Here is a 12,342-nt window from a genome sequence, read left to right as displayed (position 1 = left end):
GACTAAAAGACATTGTTCAAAATTAACACAAGGTATTACACAGAACTGAAGCTGAGGAGAGGGGAAAGACACAGGAAATCTATAGCAATACAAACACATGATATAAATAACTTTATCAAAAAAACCACAAGGAATATCAAAATACAAAATGACTGTTAAGTGTTTTACAATTTGCACATTAAGTAATAAACATTTAATGAGTGCATACCAAATTGTGCCAAGCACTTTTTATGTGTTATTTCATTTACTCCTCGCTACAACACATGTACTATTATTTCAATTTTACTGATGACGACACCAGGCTTACAGAGACTTAAGGAACTTGCCCCAAGATCATCTAGTAAGTAAAAGAGCTGGCATTTGAATTAAAGCAATCCACCACCATCATCCCAATACCAAAACCAGACAAAGATACTACCAGAAAAGAAAATTAAACACCAGTATCTCTGATGAATATAGACGCAAAAATTCCCAAAAAAATTTTAGCCAACCAAATCCAACAACACATAAAAAAGATCATACACAAGGACCAAGTGGGATTCATCCCAAATTCACAAGGATGGTTCAACATATGCAAATCAAATAATGTCATACACCACATTAACAAAAGAAAACTCAAAAACCACATCATCATCTCAACAGATGCAGGAAAAGTATTTGACAAAATCCAATATCCATTGGTGATAAAAACTCTTACCAAAGTGGGTACAGAGGGAATATACCTTAACATAAATAAAAGCCATTTATCACAAACCCACAGCCAAATAATACTAAATGGAGAAAAGCTGAAAGTCTTCCCACTAAAATCTGGAACAAGACAAGGATGCCCACTCTCACCACTTTTATTCAACACTGGCCAGAGCAATCAGACAAAAGAAATAAAAGGTATCCAAACTAGAAGAGGAGAGGTAAAACTGTCACTCTCTACAGAAGACATGATACTATATATATAGAAAACCCTAAAGACTCCACACAAAAACTACTCAGACTGATCAATGAATTCAGCAAAGTGGCAGATATGATAACATTCAGAAATCAGTTGCATTTCTGTATGCTAACAACAAAATATTAGGAAACAAATGCAAAAAAATACGTACTTTTAAAAGGACACCCCCAAAAAATTAAATATCTAAGAATAAACCTGACCAAGGAGGTGAAAAGACTTATATGCTGAGAACTAAAAAACATTAATCAAGGAATTTAAAGAGGATTCAAAGAAATGGAAAGATATTCCATGCTCCTGGAATGGAAGAATTAATAGTTACAGTGGCCATATTACCCAAAGCAATCAACAGATTTAATGTGATCCCTATCAAATTACCCATGATATTTTTCACAGAACTAGAAATAAACAGCCCAAAAATTTATACGGAACCATAAAAAACCCAGAACTGACCAAAGTGGGAATTGGGAAGGGGTAAAAAAAAACCAAGCAGAAGGCATAACTCTCCCAGACTGCAGACAGTAAAACAAAGCTACAGTAATCAAGACAGTGTAGTACTGATACAAAAACAGACATACACGGAAGAGAGTGGGATGGACTGGGAGTCTGGAGTGGAGTAGATGTAAACTTTTGCATCTGAAGTGGATAAGCAATGAGATCCTGCTGTACAGCAAAGGGAACTATATCTAGTCACTTGTGATGGAACATGAGGGAAGATAATGTGAGAAAAAGAATGTGCATATATATGTATATATATTCATGGAGATATATATATATAAAACTGGGATACTTTGCTGTACAGTAGAAATTGACAGAACACTGTAAATAAACTATAATAAAAAGAAAAAACAGATATATGGCCCAATGAAACAGAAGAGAAAATCCAGAAATAAACCTGTGGTCAATTCATCTTTGACAAAGGAGGCAAAGAATATAAAATGGGGAAAAAACAGTCTCTTCGGCAAGTGGTGCTGGGAAAACTGGGCAGCTGCATATAAATCAATGAAACTACACACACACACTCACACCAGGCACAAAAATAAACTCAAAATGGCTTAAAGACTTACACATGAGACAAGACACCATAAAACTCCCAGAAGAGAACACAGGCAAAACATGCTCTGACATCAACCATATGAATGTTTTCTTAGGTCAGTCTCCCAAGGCAAGAAAATAAAAACAGGTCCACAAACACATGTGTATGAAAATGTTTACAACAGCTTTACCCATAAAAGCCAAAACTGGAAACAACTCCTCCAAAAGAAGAATGGATAAACCAGTTATTCGATACTGTAACCGAGCAGGGCCCTGTAGAGCTCCTGGACACAAAAGCCTTTCTCTATCCCTCATTTCTCGTTTTTGGCAAATGGGCCTCATTCAGCCACCATAGCCTTCCCTGGGTTCCTAGGGACAGGTTCAGACAGTTGCTGATCAGGGAAGGAAGCGGTTGCAAAGACCAGGAATGAACAGTCAAGAAACAATACCACAGCTTTGGGGCAGGATCCTGGTTCCCTCTCAAGGGATACACATAATGATGTAGGGATCTTAATACACCTAAGAGAAAAGTTGCATTCCTTATGCCCCTTTTAGAAATCAATACATTAATACTGAACAGACTGGAGTCCTCCTTTTTTTTTTTTTTTTTTTTTTTGTCCTCTTGCTGTTTCTTGGGCCGCTCCTCGGCATATGGAGGTTCCCAGGCTAGGGGTCAAATCGGAGCCTGTAGCCGCCGGCCGACGCCAGAGCCACAGCAACGCAGGATCTGAGCCTCGTCTGCAACCTACACCACAGCTCACGGCAACACTGGATCCTTAACCCACTGAGCAAGGCCAGGGATCGAACCCACAACCTCATGGTTCCTAGTCAGATTCGTTAGCCACTGAACCATGACGGGAACTCCTAGAGTCCTTCCTTGTCCTTCTACCTGGCTTAACTGCATCCTAAACAGAAGCAATTACAAACTAAAGTTTAGGCACTCTCAGCACTATTGCCCGTGGGTTTAAGATTATTAGCACATGTTTTTCGGGAACTCTCCTAGTTTGTTCTAATCTCTCATCAATATGGTCCTTTCACAAGTACTGTCATTCTAGGCAACAACTCAGAAGACCACCATCATGATAATGCCGAGCTCTCCAGATGTCAGCCTTGATGACTAAGATTCCCCCAAAGAAAGAAGACTGTATGTTTGCCCCAATCCTGATTCCTATCTGAAAACCTGCTTTTCTCCTTTTTACTATAAAACTCCCCACAATTCTTCCCAATGGAGGGCCTGCTGTGGACTCCTTTGCATGGTAAAGCAATAAAAGCTATCTTTCTCCCCTTCACCCAAAACTCTGTCTCCATGTTTCTACCCAGCACCGGTGGACAGAGGCCAAGCTTCAGCAACAATGAAGACTACTAAATATTGAGGATGACTACAGACAGATACATTGCAACACTGCAAATAAACTTCAAAAACAATAGGCTGAGCAAAAGAAGCCAAGGACAAAAGAGTGCAGACTCTATGATTCCACTTACGGAAGTTCTAGAACAGGCAAAACAAATCTAAAGTGAAAGGAATCAATAGACTATTTGTTGGCAGCGCAGGGAAAAGAGTAACTTGGGAAGAAGCTCAAAAGAAGATGATGGAACAATGGAAATGGTCTGTATCTTGATAAGACTGTGGATTACACAAGTATTGGTGGCATTTGTGAAAACTCAGGAACTATGATATGTAAGATCCAACCAAGTATCTTGCTGTATGTAAACTATACTCCAACAAAAAAGCTGAAAGAGAAAAGGGAAAAGAAAATGTTCCCTGAAAAGGGAAAAGTAAACAGTCAAGACAATTTCTTAACAAGTAGGAATGGGGAGTTCCCATCATGGCGCAGTGGTTAACGAATCCGACTAGGAACCATGAGGTTGCAGGTTCGGTCCCTGCCCTTGCTCAGTGGGTTAAGGATCCAGCATTGCCGTGAGCTGTGGTGTAGGTTGCAGACACGGCTCGGATCCCGAGTTGCTGTGGCTCTGGCGTAGGCCAGTGGCTACAGCCCTGTCCGATTCGACCCGTAGCCTGGGAACCTCCATATGCTGAGGGAGCGGCCCAAAGAAATAGCAAAAAGACAAAAAACAAACAAACAAAAAAACAAAAACAACAACAACAAAAAAAACAAGTAGGAATGATTTCACTTAAAAGAAAGGAGGATAATTTAGTATATTTTAAGAGCATTCCAGTTCTAACATGTAGTATGCTCTATCACCTAATTCAGCTGTAACTCTGCATTCTTAAAGAGGTAAAAGAGAAGAAAGCAGAAGCTTGGGGCTATAAAGACTCATTCAAATATACAACAAAGCCAGGAAATCACTCAACAATTTGTCTTAATTGCTTCAGATCTCTCTCTCTCTGTTGCTTACTTAAAATTCACATAAATGATGTTATCTGGATGGTTCTCTTCGCAAATTGCTTTTGTTACTCAACATAATGTGTTCGAGAATGCAAACTGCTACAGCCACTATGGAAAACAATACAAAGGTTCCTCAAAAAATTAAAAATAGAATTGCCATTAGATCCAGCAATTCCACTTCTGAGTTTTTATCCAAAGAAAACAAAAATACTAACTTGAAAAGACTTATGCACCCCTTGTTCATTATTATTCATAATACCCAAGATACAAAAACAACCTAAGTGTCCATCAATGGATGAATGGATAAAGTAAATGTGGTGTATATACAGATATATGTATAACAGGACATTAACCATAAAAAAAGAATAAATCTGCAGTAGGGGGTGGAAACTCACAGGTACAAAAAAAGATTGGTGGATGCCAGAGGTGAGGGGTAGAGGGTGGATGAAATGGGTAAAGGAAGTCAAAAGGTACACACTTCCAGTTATAAAATAAATGAGTCCTGGGAATATAATGTACAACATGGTGACTATATTCAATAATATAGTACATATTTGAAAGTTTTTAAGAGAGTAGATTTTTTTTTGCCTTTTTTTTTTTTTTTTGCTTTTTAGGGCTATGCCCACAGCATATGGAAGTTCCCAGGCTAAGGGTCAAATCGTGGCTGTTGGCTTATACCACAGCCACAGCCACGCAGGATCCAAGCCCTGTCTTTGACCTACACCACAGCTCATGGCAATGCCAGATCCTTAACCCACTGAGCAAGGCCAGGGATCAAACCTACATCTTCATGGATGCTAGTCAGATTCATTAACCACAGAGCTGCTACGGGAACTTCCAAGAGAATAGACTTGAAAGTTCTCTTATCACAAGAAAAAAATTTCTTTGTAACTAAGTGTGGTGACTGATGGTAATGAGACATAGTGTGTTGATTATTTTGTAATCTATCCAAATAGTGAATCATTGTGTTGCATACATGAAACTAATATAATGTTATATGTCACCTATACTTAAATTTTTAAAAAGTGTGTTTGAGATTTATCAAGATATATATATCTAGTTCATTTATTTTTATAAACTGTACAATGGAGGTTTCATAATTCCTTATCTGAATTCCAAAATCCAAAAAGCTTTCAGGACTAAATTTTTCTCCAAACTTAATGGAAAAACTTGATTCAACTGCTATGAGGCTATTTACTATCTATTTATCCAATTTAATGTGAATATCCCCAAGTTCTGCTACAGATATATTAATATGTTTGATTACTGAGTGTTGCCCAGATCCCAATAGGAGTGTTACACAATATACGATACATATATTGGAGTACCTTTAAAAATCTGAAAAAAAATCTAAACTCCAAAATACATCTGCCCTGGAGTTCCCACTGTGACACAGTGGATTAAGAATCCAACTGCAGGAGCTCCCCCTGGGGCACAATGGGATCAGTGGCATCTTGGGAGTGCTAGGTTACGGATTCAATTCCTGGTCCCGCACAGTGAATTAACGATTCAGAATTGCCACAGTGTGGCTTAGGTTGCAACTTCAGCTCAGATCTGATCCCTGGCCTGGTAGGTACCTCCATACCTCCACGGGGCAGCCAAAAATAGGAAAGAAAAAAAAAAGTCCAACTGGAGCAGCTTGGGTAGCAGCAATGGCAAGGGTTTGTGCCCCAGACTGGCTCAGTGAGTTAAAGGATCAGATGTTGCTACAGCTGTGGCACAGGTTGTAGCTGTGGCTCAGATTCAGTCCCTGGCCTGGGAACTTCCATCTGCCATGGGTGTGGCCATTAAAAAAAGAAAAAATGTCTGCGCTAAGGGACTATGTACTCATATTCCACTTTATGAATAAATACCAACCTATCTACTTAACTACTGAAGAGCAGTTAGGTATTTTCCTACTTTTTCACTGTTATAATAAGCACATGTACATCCATCTGTCTCCTTATGTACATGTGTAAAAGTTTCTGTCCAGGAGACATACAGAAATGAAACCGCCAGGTAGTACAGTCATTTTCAATGCTACTGGTCATTTAAACTTACACCTTTTTTAATTTAATATAAACAACATGCATGAAAGAGATGATAAAAGGAATCAAATATCCAGCCTGTAATTTTCATATCTACAGAACCATTTTATCATATAACACTTTCCATTAATCATAAGACATTTTCCTAGAAGGAAATTTTTGGCAGAAATGGACTGGGTTGCTACTTTTAAAAAAAGTCAAATGTTTGTGCATTTAATTCCATCCATAAGGAATAAAGGCAGGGAGTTCCCATCTTGGCTGAGAGGAAATGAATCTGACTAGGATTCGTGAAGTTTCGGGTTCAATCCCTGGCCTCAATCAGTGGGCTGAGGATCTGGTGTGGCCATGAGCTGTGATGTAGGTCTCAGGCGTGGCTTGGATCCCACGCTGCTGTAGCTGTGGTATAGGCCAGCAGCTACAGTTCCGATTTGACCCCTAGCCTGGGAACTTCCATATGCTGCAAGTGCAGCCCTAAATACACCAAAAAAAAAAAAAAAAAAAAAAGGAATAAAGGCAGAATGTTTTCAAAGAAAACTGTTAATTATGAAGTTACTTTAGCAGAGCCCTATCTAGTATCACTCTAAAGCATGAGAATTTTGTCAAAAAAGAAAAAAATTCTACCCATAGGATCTTCTCGCTCTGAAAGAAGGAATGAGAGAAGAAACAGAAAAGATTTGGGAGAAATCTAATTTCTTTTCTCTCACTCTACATCCTAAAACGGCATTGTTCCCTGAGAATCTCCACAAAATACAACTATTTTAATCTTAATACCAAAATTTTGATGTCAAAGATTCTGTAAAATGATCTTAAGCAAAATTTGAGAGCAACAACAGTCAACAGTTTCAAGAATTTCCTTTCTGTCTCTTTCATATTTATTAAAAAGATAAATAAGCAGGCTTCTTTTTCCTATCAGGTATATGGGGGGGAGGTCATATCCCTAATTCATTACTAATGTTTAAAATAATTTTAAACTAAGTAAACTGGAATAGATGCTTATATAATTCTTTTTTCTGACAGTTATGAAGAACAAATTATTTGATCCCCATATTACAGGGAAAATTGTCTTTTAAAATAAAGCTACTTGTTTAACCCAAAGTAACTAAACAAAACCAAGAAAACAAATGAGGAGTTCCCATAGTGGCTCAGTGGAAACAAATCTGACTAGTACCCATGAGAATGCAGGTTCGATCCCTGGCCTCACTGAGTGGGTTTAGGATCCAGTGCTGCCATGAGCTGTGGTGTAGGTCACAGGCAAGGCTCGCATGTGGCGTTGCTATGGCTGTGGTGTAGGCCAGCAGCTACAGCTCTGATTTGACCCCTAACCCGTGAACCTCCATAATGCTGTGGGTGAGGCCCTAAAACACACACACAAAAAAAAAAAAAAAGAAAGAAAAGAAAACAAATGAGGTTCATGAAGGAATATTTGATAATATTAGTGAACCTAAAATACTTCATATTTCTAACACAGACTTAAGCAAAAGAAAATTTGAATTCCGACCCATAGACAAGTGCCACAAAAACACAAAACCTAGAACCCAAGAACAGCACTTTCCCCTAGGAGGAAAAACTAACCCAGAGCCTGTTTCAATACCAGAAGAAGGACAGATTCCAATTTTGGTATTGGAGTTCCCTCCATCGAAAAAACGAGCTAGTAATTAACATGAAAAAGTCCACTTCTGACAGTTCTGCCTGTAAAGGAGGCAATGCTGTTGAAATATAAACCTAACCAAACACTGAAGTAGAAAAAAAATACTCGAGTATAATCCTTCACTGATGGAAGATTTTTAGCCACTATTAAAGCAGCAGGCATTATGCTCCCTGCCAGAGACACAATGGCAGGTGGATCTAATAAACATAGTCTGTATCCACAAAAAAAAAAGGTGGAGAGACAGATAAGAGCAGATAAGACAGTCATTAACCCCCACAACAAAAATACACACACACACACACACACACACACACACAAAATAACTGCAAACAGGAATAAAAGCTTAAATCCAAGGTAGTAAGAATAAGAGAATACATAACAAAAAGACCTGACCCACCTGGGGAGGTTCAGAAAGTTTACCCAAGAAAGTGATGGGGGAGCTAAATGAGATCAGGAGAATGAGTTAATTTCCATTAACTATTTAAAGACACAATGCTTACTCAGTGAAGGGAAGACCACTCAGGTGAAGACCGGAGGAAGGAGAGGGCAGAGCACATTTGAGGAATTAAGGAGAATGAGCACCCAGGAAGTGTGGCAAGAGTTTTAATGGACTTTAAGGGCAACAGAAAGCCCAGAAAATGCTCTGAGCAGAGTACACTCATCTCCACCATCATCAATATTTATCAAGTGCTCGCCATGTGCCAAGCACATACCACCTCATTTAATTCTTACAACAATCACATGAGGTAAGAATTACACAACCATTTTACAGATGAGGAAATTAAGGTTTGGAGAGACTTAGCAACCTGCCAAGGTCACATAAGTAGTGGGTGGTGGAGTGAGGACTCAAACTTTATCACGTGTGCATTTTCAAAAGCACAAATTGGCTGCACATTAGGGGAAAGAGAAAGACTGGAGAAAGTCGGGGGAATAGCAGAGTATCTCAGCCAGCAGGGACCATGACCACACTATGATAGTGGCTGTGGGGTGGGAAAATGGATGGCTTAGAAAAATACTTCAGAGAAAAGAAATCACCAGGATTTGACCAGCAGGGTGGGAAATGAGGGAGTGAGGCAATCAAGGAAGATTCTAAAGTTCCTGACTTAAACACTGTGGACATCTTGGTGGTATCATAAGCAAATATGGGGAAAAATAAGGAAGGATCGGAATTGAGGAGGGATCTCGAAGTGCTATCGAGATGCTGAGAAAAAGTTTCAAGGAAAAACTGGACATATGGGACTGGAGCTTAGAGGAATAACAACAGCTAAAGATGTAAGTGTGGAAGCTTTGATACACAGATGTTAACTGAAGCCAAAGTAGTGGATAAGCCTCCCTAAGAGAGAAAAAAAAAGAATAAGAAGAGATAATGATAGGACTGATTCAACATTAGACAGCAGATATTGGATAAGAGGATGGCAACAGATATTGGATAAGAGGATGGCAAAGGAGACAAGAGGGGCAGAGAGGAAAGTGGTAGAAATCAAGAAAACACAGCATCACAGGAAGTGAAAGGTGATAAGGACTCTAAGTTAAGGGGAGAACACAGACCAAGAAAGATTTTGGCTTTGGGTTCAATTCCTAGTTCCATCAGGATGACCTCAGTGAAGTTACTTAAAACACTCTGAGCCTTAATGTATTCATCTATACTATGAACCTTAAGAAACTTAACCTGCAGGGTTACTATAATAATTACCAATAAGAGAGGGCACCTATCACATTGTAAATTATCAATAAACGGCAGTTACCATTGTTGCTGTTTGTAAAATCAAAAGGTTTGGTTAGTAGCCTAAGGCAGCAGGCCCCAAGGAGTCCTGGCAGTGGCTCAGGGAGTGCTGGCAGAGTGATACCAGGGCATCTGGGCTCTGTTCCTGTCTCAATCAGAACATTCCTGCCTTTTTTTGCATTTGACTTCTTAAAATAAGTTTTATTTCTATATCTGAATAATATCTGCTTGAAAAAAAGGAGTAGCTTAAACTTCTTTTGTGAAAGCATTGGCTGAATCATCTCAATAGTCCCTTCATTTTATTTGAATTATAGCTTATAACTCTTCACCAAAGTAAAATACATCAGGACAAAACAACCCATCTGATAGCATAACCCCCAACATGAGCCTTATAATTTATGAAAATTATTTAATTAGAGTAATGGCTATAAACCAATTAGCTGTTTATCTACTGAGGATTGTATGAGGGTCATTACTATTACTTCCAGTGAAGCAGTACAGCCTTATAATCAGCGATTTGCGTTGGTGTTGGTTCAAGCACATGAACAGTGAAGAAAATAATTAGGTGACATTAAAATCACAAGGGGCTTTCTCTTTCACGAAAAATAAAGTTGGTTAGTGTACTCAAATTCCTTGTTTTCTTTTTGATATGCCCTGTGTAAAGAAAAACAATAGAGCACCAAAAATCTCACCAGCCTTCTCAGTGAAATTAGTACCCCTAAAAACCTTTTCATACCCTTTTCTTATGCTATTGACTGTCTTAATCAATTTTCATGTCATCATTATATCTGGTCTCTTGTGGTAGTTATCCCACAAACTCTCCAGTCTGTTAAGCAACTGCTCTGGTGCAGCTGAAAATTCTCAGGGACACCTAGCTTGAAACTCTATGTCACAGATGTCCTAATACTTTGTCTTAAAATGGGACAAAGGTTTACAGAGGAGTTCTTGGATCTTTTGCCCCAAACACTCCCTGTCCTTTTCATCTAGTACATAACAAAAAAAGGTACTGTATTTAAAAAGTGTACTATATAACATCCTTTTCTAACTACAACTTTAGAATTTATACTTTTTTTTTTTCTTTTTTTTGGCCAAGCCCACAGCATATGGAAGTGACCAGGCCAGGGAATAAACCCATGAGTGCCACAGCAATGACCCCAAGACACATCAGTGACAATGCCGGATCCTTAACCAGCTAAGCCACCAAGGAACTCCTACAATTTATCTCTTAAATAATAAGTCATTTCTCTTAAGTGACAGAATTTGCTAGTGGTAAGAATTTTCAATAGCAATCAATCAGCAAATACTAAGATAGGTTGTATTTTTTTGAAGGCTTTAACTATCTTTTTTTGTCTTAAAACCATATGCTTTTGAAATGTTCCTGGTATTCTTGGACATAATACATAAAGGAAATTTTGAGTAATGAAATAGGAGCTGATGGTAGGTCAACAGTTGTCTTCATTTTAACATCCTACCCAATAATGAGGAATATGAGAACTGAATTTGGAAGATTTGGTGTGAAAAGAAAATGACTTCTGAAAGACTGAGTTATTTGTGCTTTTACTGGCATAGGTTGCCCTACTTGAGGCAGCATGGTGAGGAAAGGTCTCTTTGAAGAAGTACCATTTAAACTGATACCTCAGGAAGCCAGCATATAGGAAGAGTCTGGCAGCACAGAATAGAGTTGATAATGGCATATACATACACACACACACACATATATATATATTTGGAGGAATTTTTTTCAACACCCAATCAGCCATTAATACAAATTATAAACGTGTAATAATTAAATCAATGTAGTACTAGAAAGAAGCAACAAAGAGATCAATGGAACAGAGCTCACAATAATTAAGCACTGAAGAAAGAAAAAGGAAATGCCACAAACCAAAAGGAAAGTGATTGATCACTGATCACAGAATTTTCTTTGAAAACTTTTCAACTATTAGGAAAACGTCAAAATAAATATGTTCCTCCCACACAAAATTAAAAGTAAGTCCCAAGAAGATTAAAGAACTAAGTATAAAAAGCAAATTAATTAGAAAATAAAAAGAAGAAAATACAGACATATTCAGATAGGGAAGGGCCTTCTAAAAAAAGAAATGTATGGAATTACAAAGAAATTACAAATTAAAAATATAAGGAAAATACATTTTACTGCTTAGAAATCTAGAACTGTATACATCAAAAATCAAAAACTAAGGGAGAATTCTCTGTGGTGCAGCATGTTAAGGATCTGGCACTATCACTGAAGTGGTTTGGATTGCTGCTGCTGCATGGGTTCAATCCCTTGCCCAGGAACTTCCATATGCCACTTTTGTCCCCCACCCAAAAAAAAAAAAAAAAAATTAAACTAAGTAGTAAATGACAAATACTAAAAATTATTTACATAATTGTGAAGGAACTTTATCCTCACTACTGAAAAAGCCCATGTAATTCACTTAAACACTATGACCTTTCTGTTCCGAAAAGAATAAATAGGAATACACAATTCACAGATGATGTGAATTAAACACATCATGTGTCAACACATGAAAACGTAAACAAAGAACTGTAAGTAGAAGCAAAATAATACTTTTTAACCTATAAAAGTGGTAAAAGTTTTTTTCAGACACAGGATT

At 38.0% G+C, this 12,342-nt stretch overlaps 1 protein-coding gene across 26 annotated transcripts in view; it reads right to left on the bottom strand.

Annotated features, from left to right (window-relative positions):
• Positions 1-12,342, bottom strand: part of ERC1 (ELKS/RAB6-interacting/CAST family member 1) — a 384,984-nt gene that overhangs the window by 309,734 nt on the left and 62,908 nt on the right. The window lies entirely within an intron of this gene.

The sequence above is a fragment of the Sus scrofa genome, chromosome 5, assembly GCF_000003025.6.
Source record: "Sus scrofa isolate TJ Tabasco breed Duroc chromosome 5, Sscrofa11.1, whole genome shotgun sequence".
In the NCBI taxonomy this organism is placed as follows: domain Eukaryota; kingdom Metazoa; phylum Chordata; class Mammalia; order Artiodactyla; family Suidae; genus Sus; species Sus scrofa.
The sequence above is the reverse complement of the archived record's forward strand: the minus strand, read 5'-3'. Positions and strand labels throughout refer to the sequence as shown.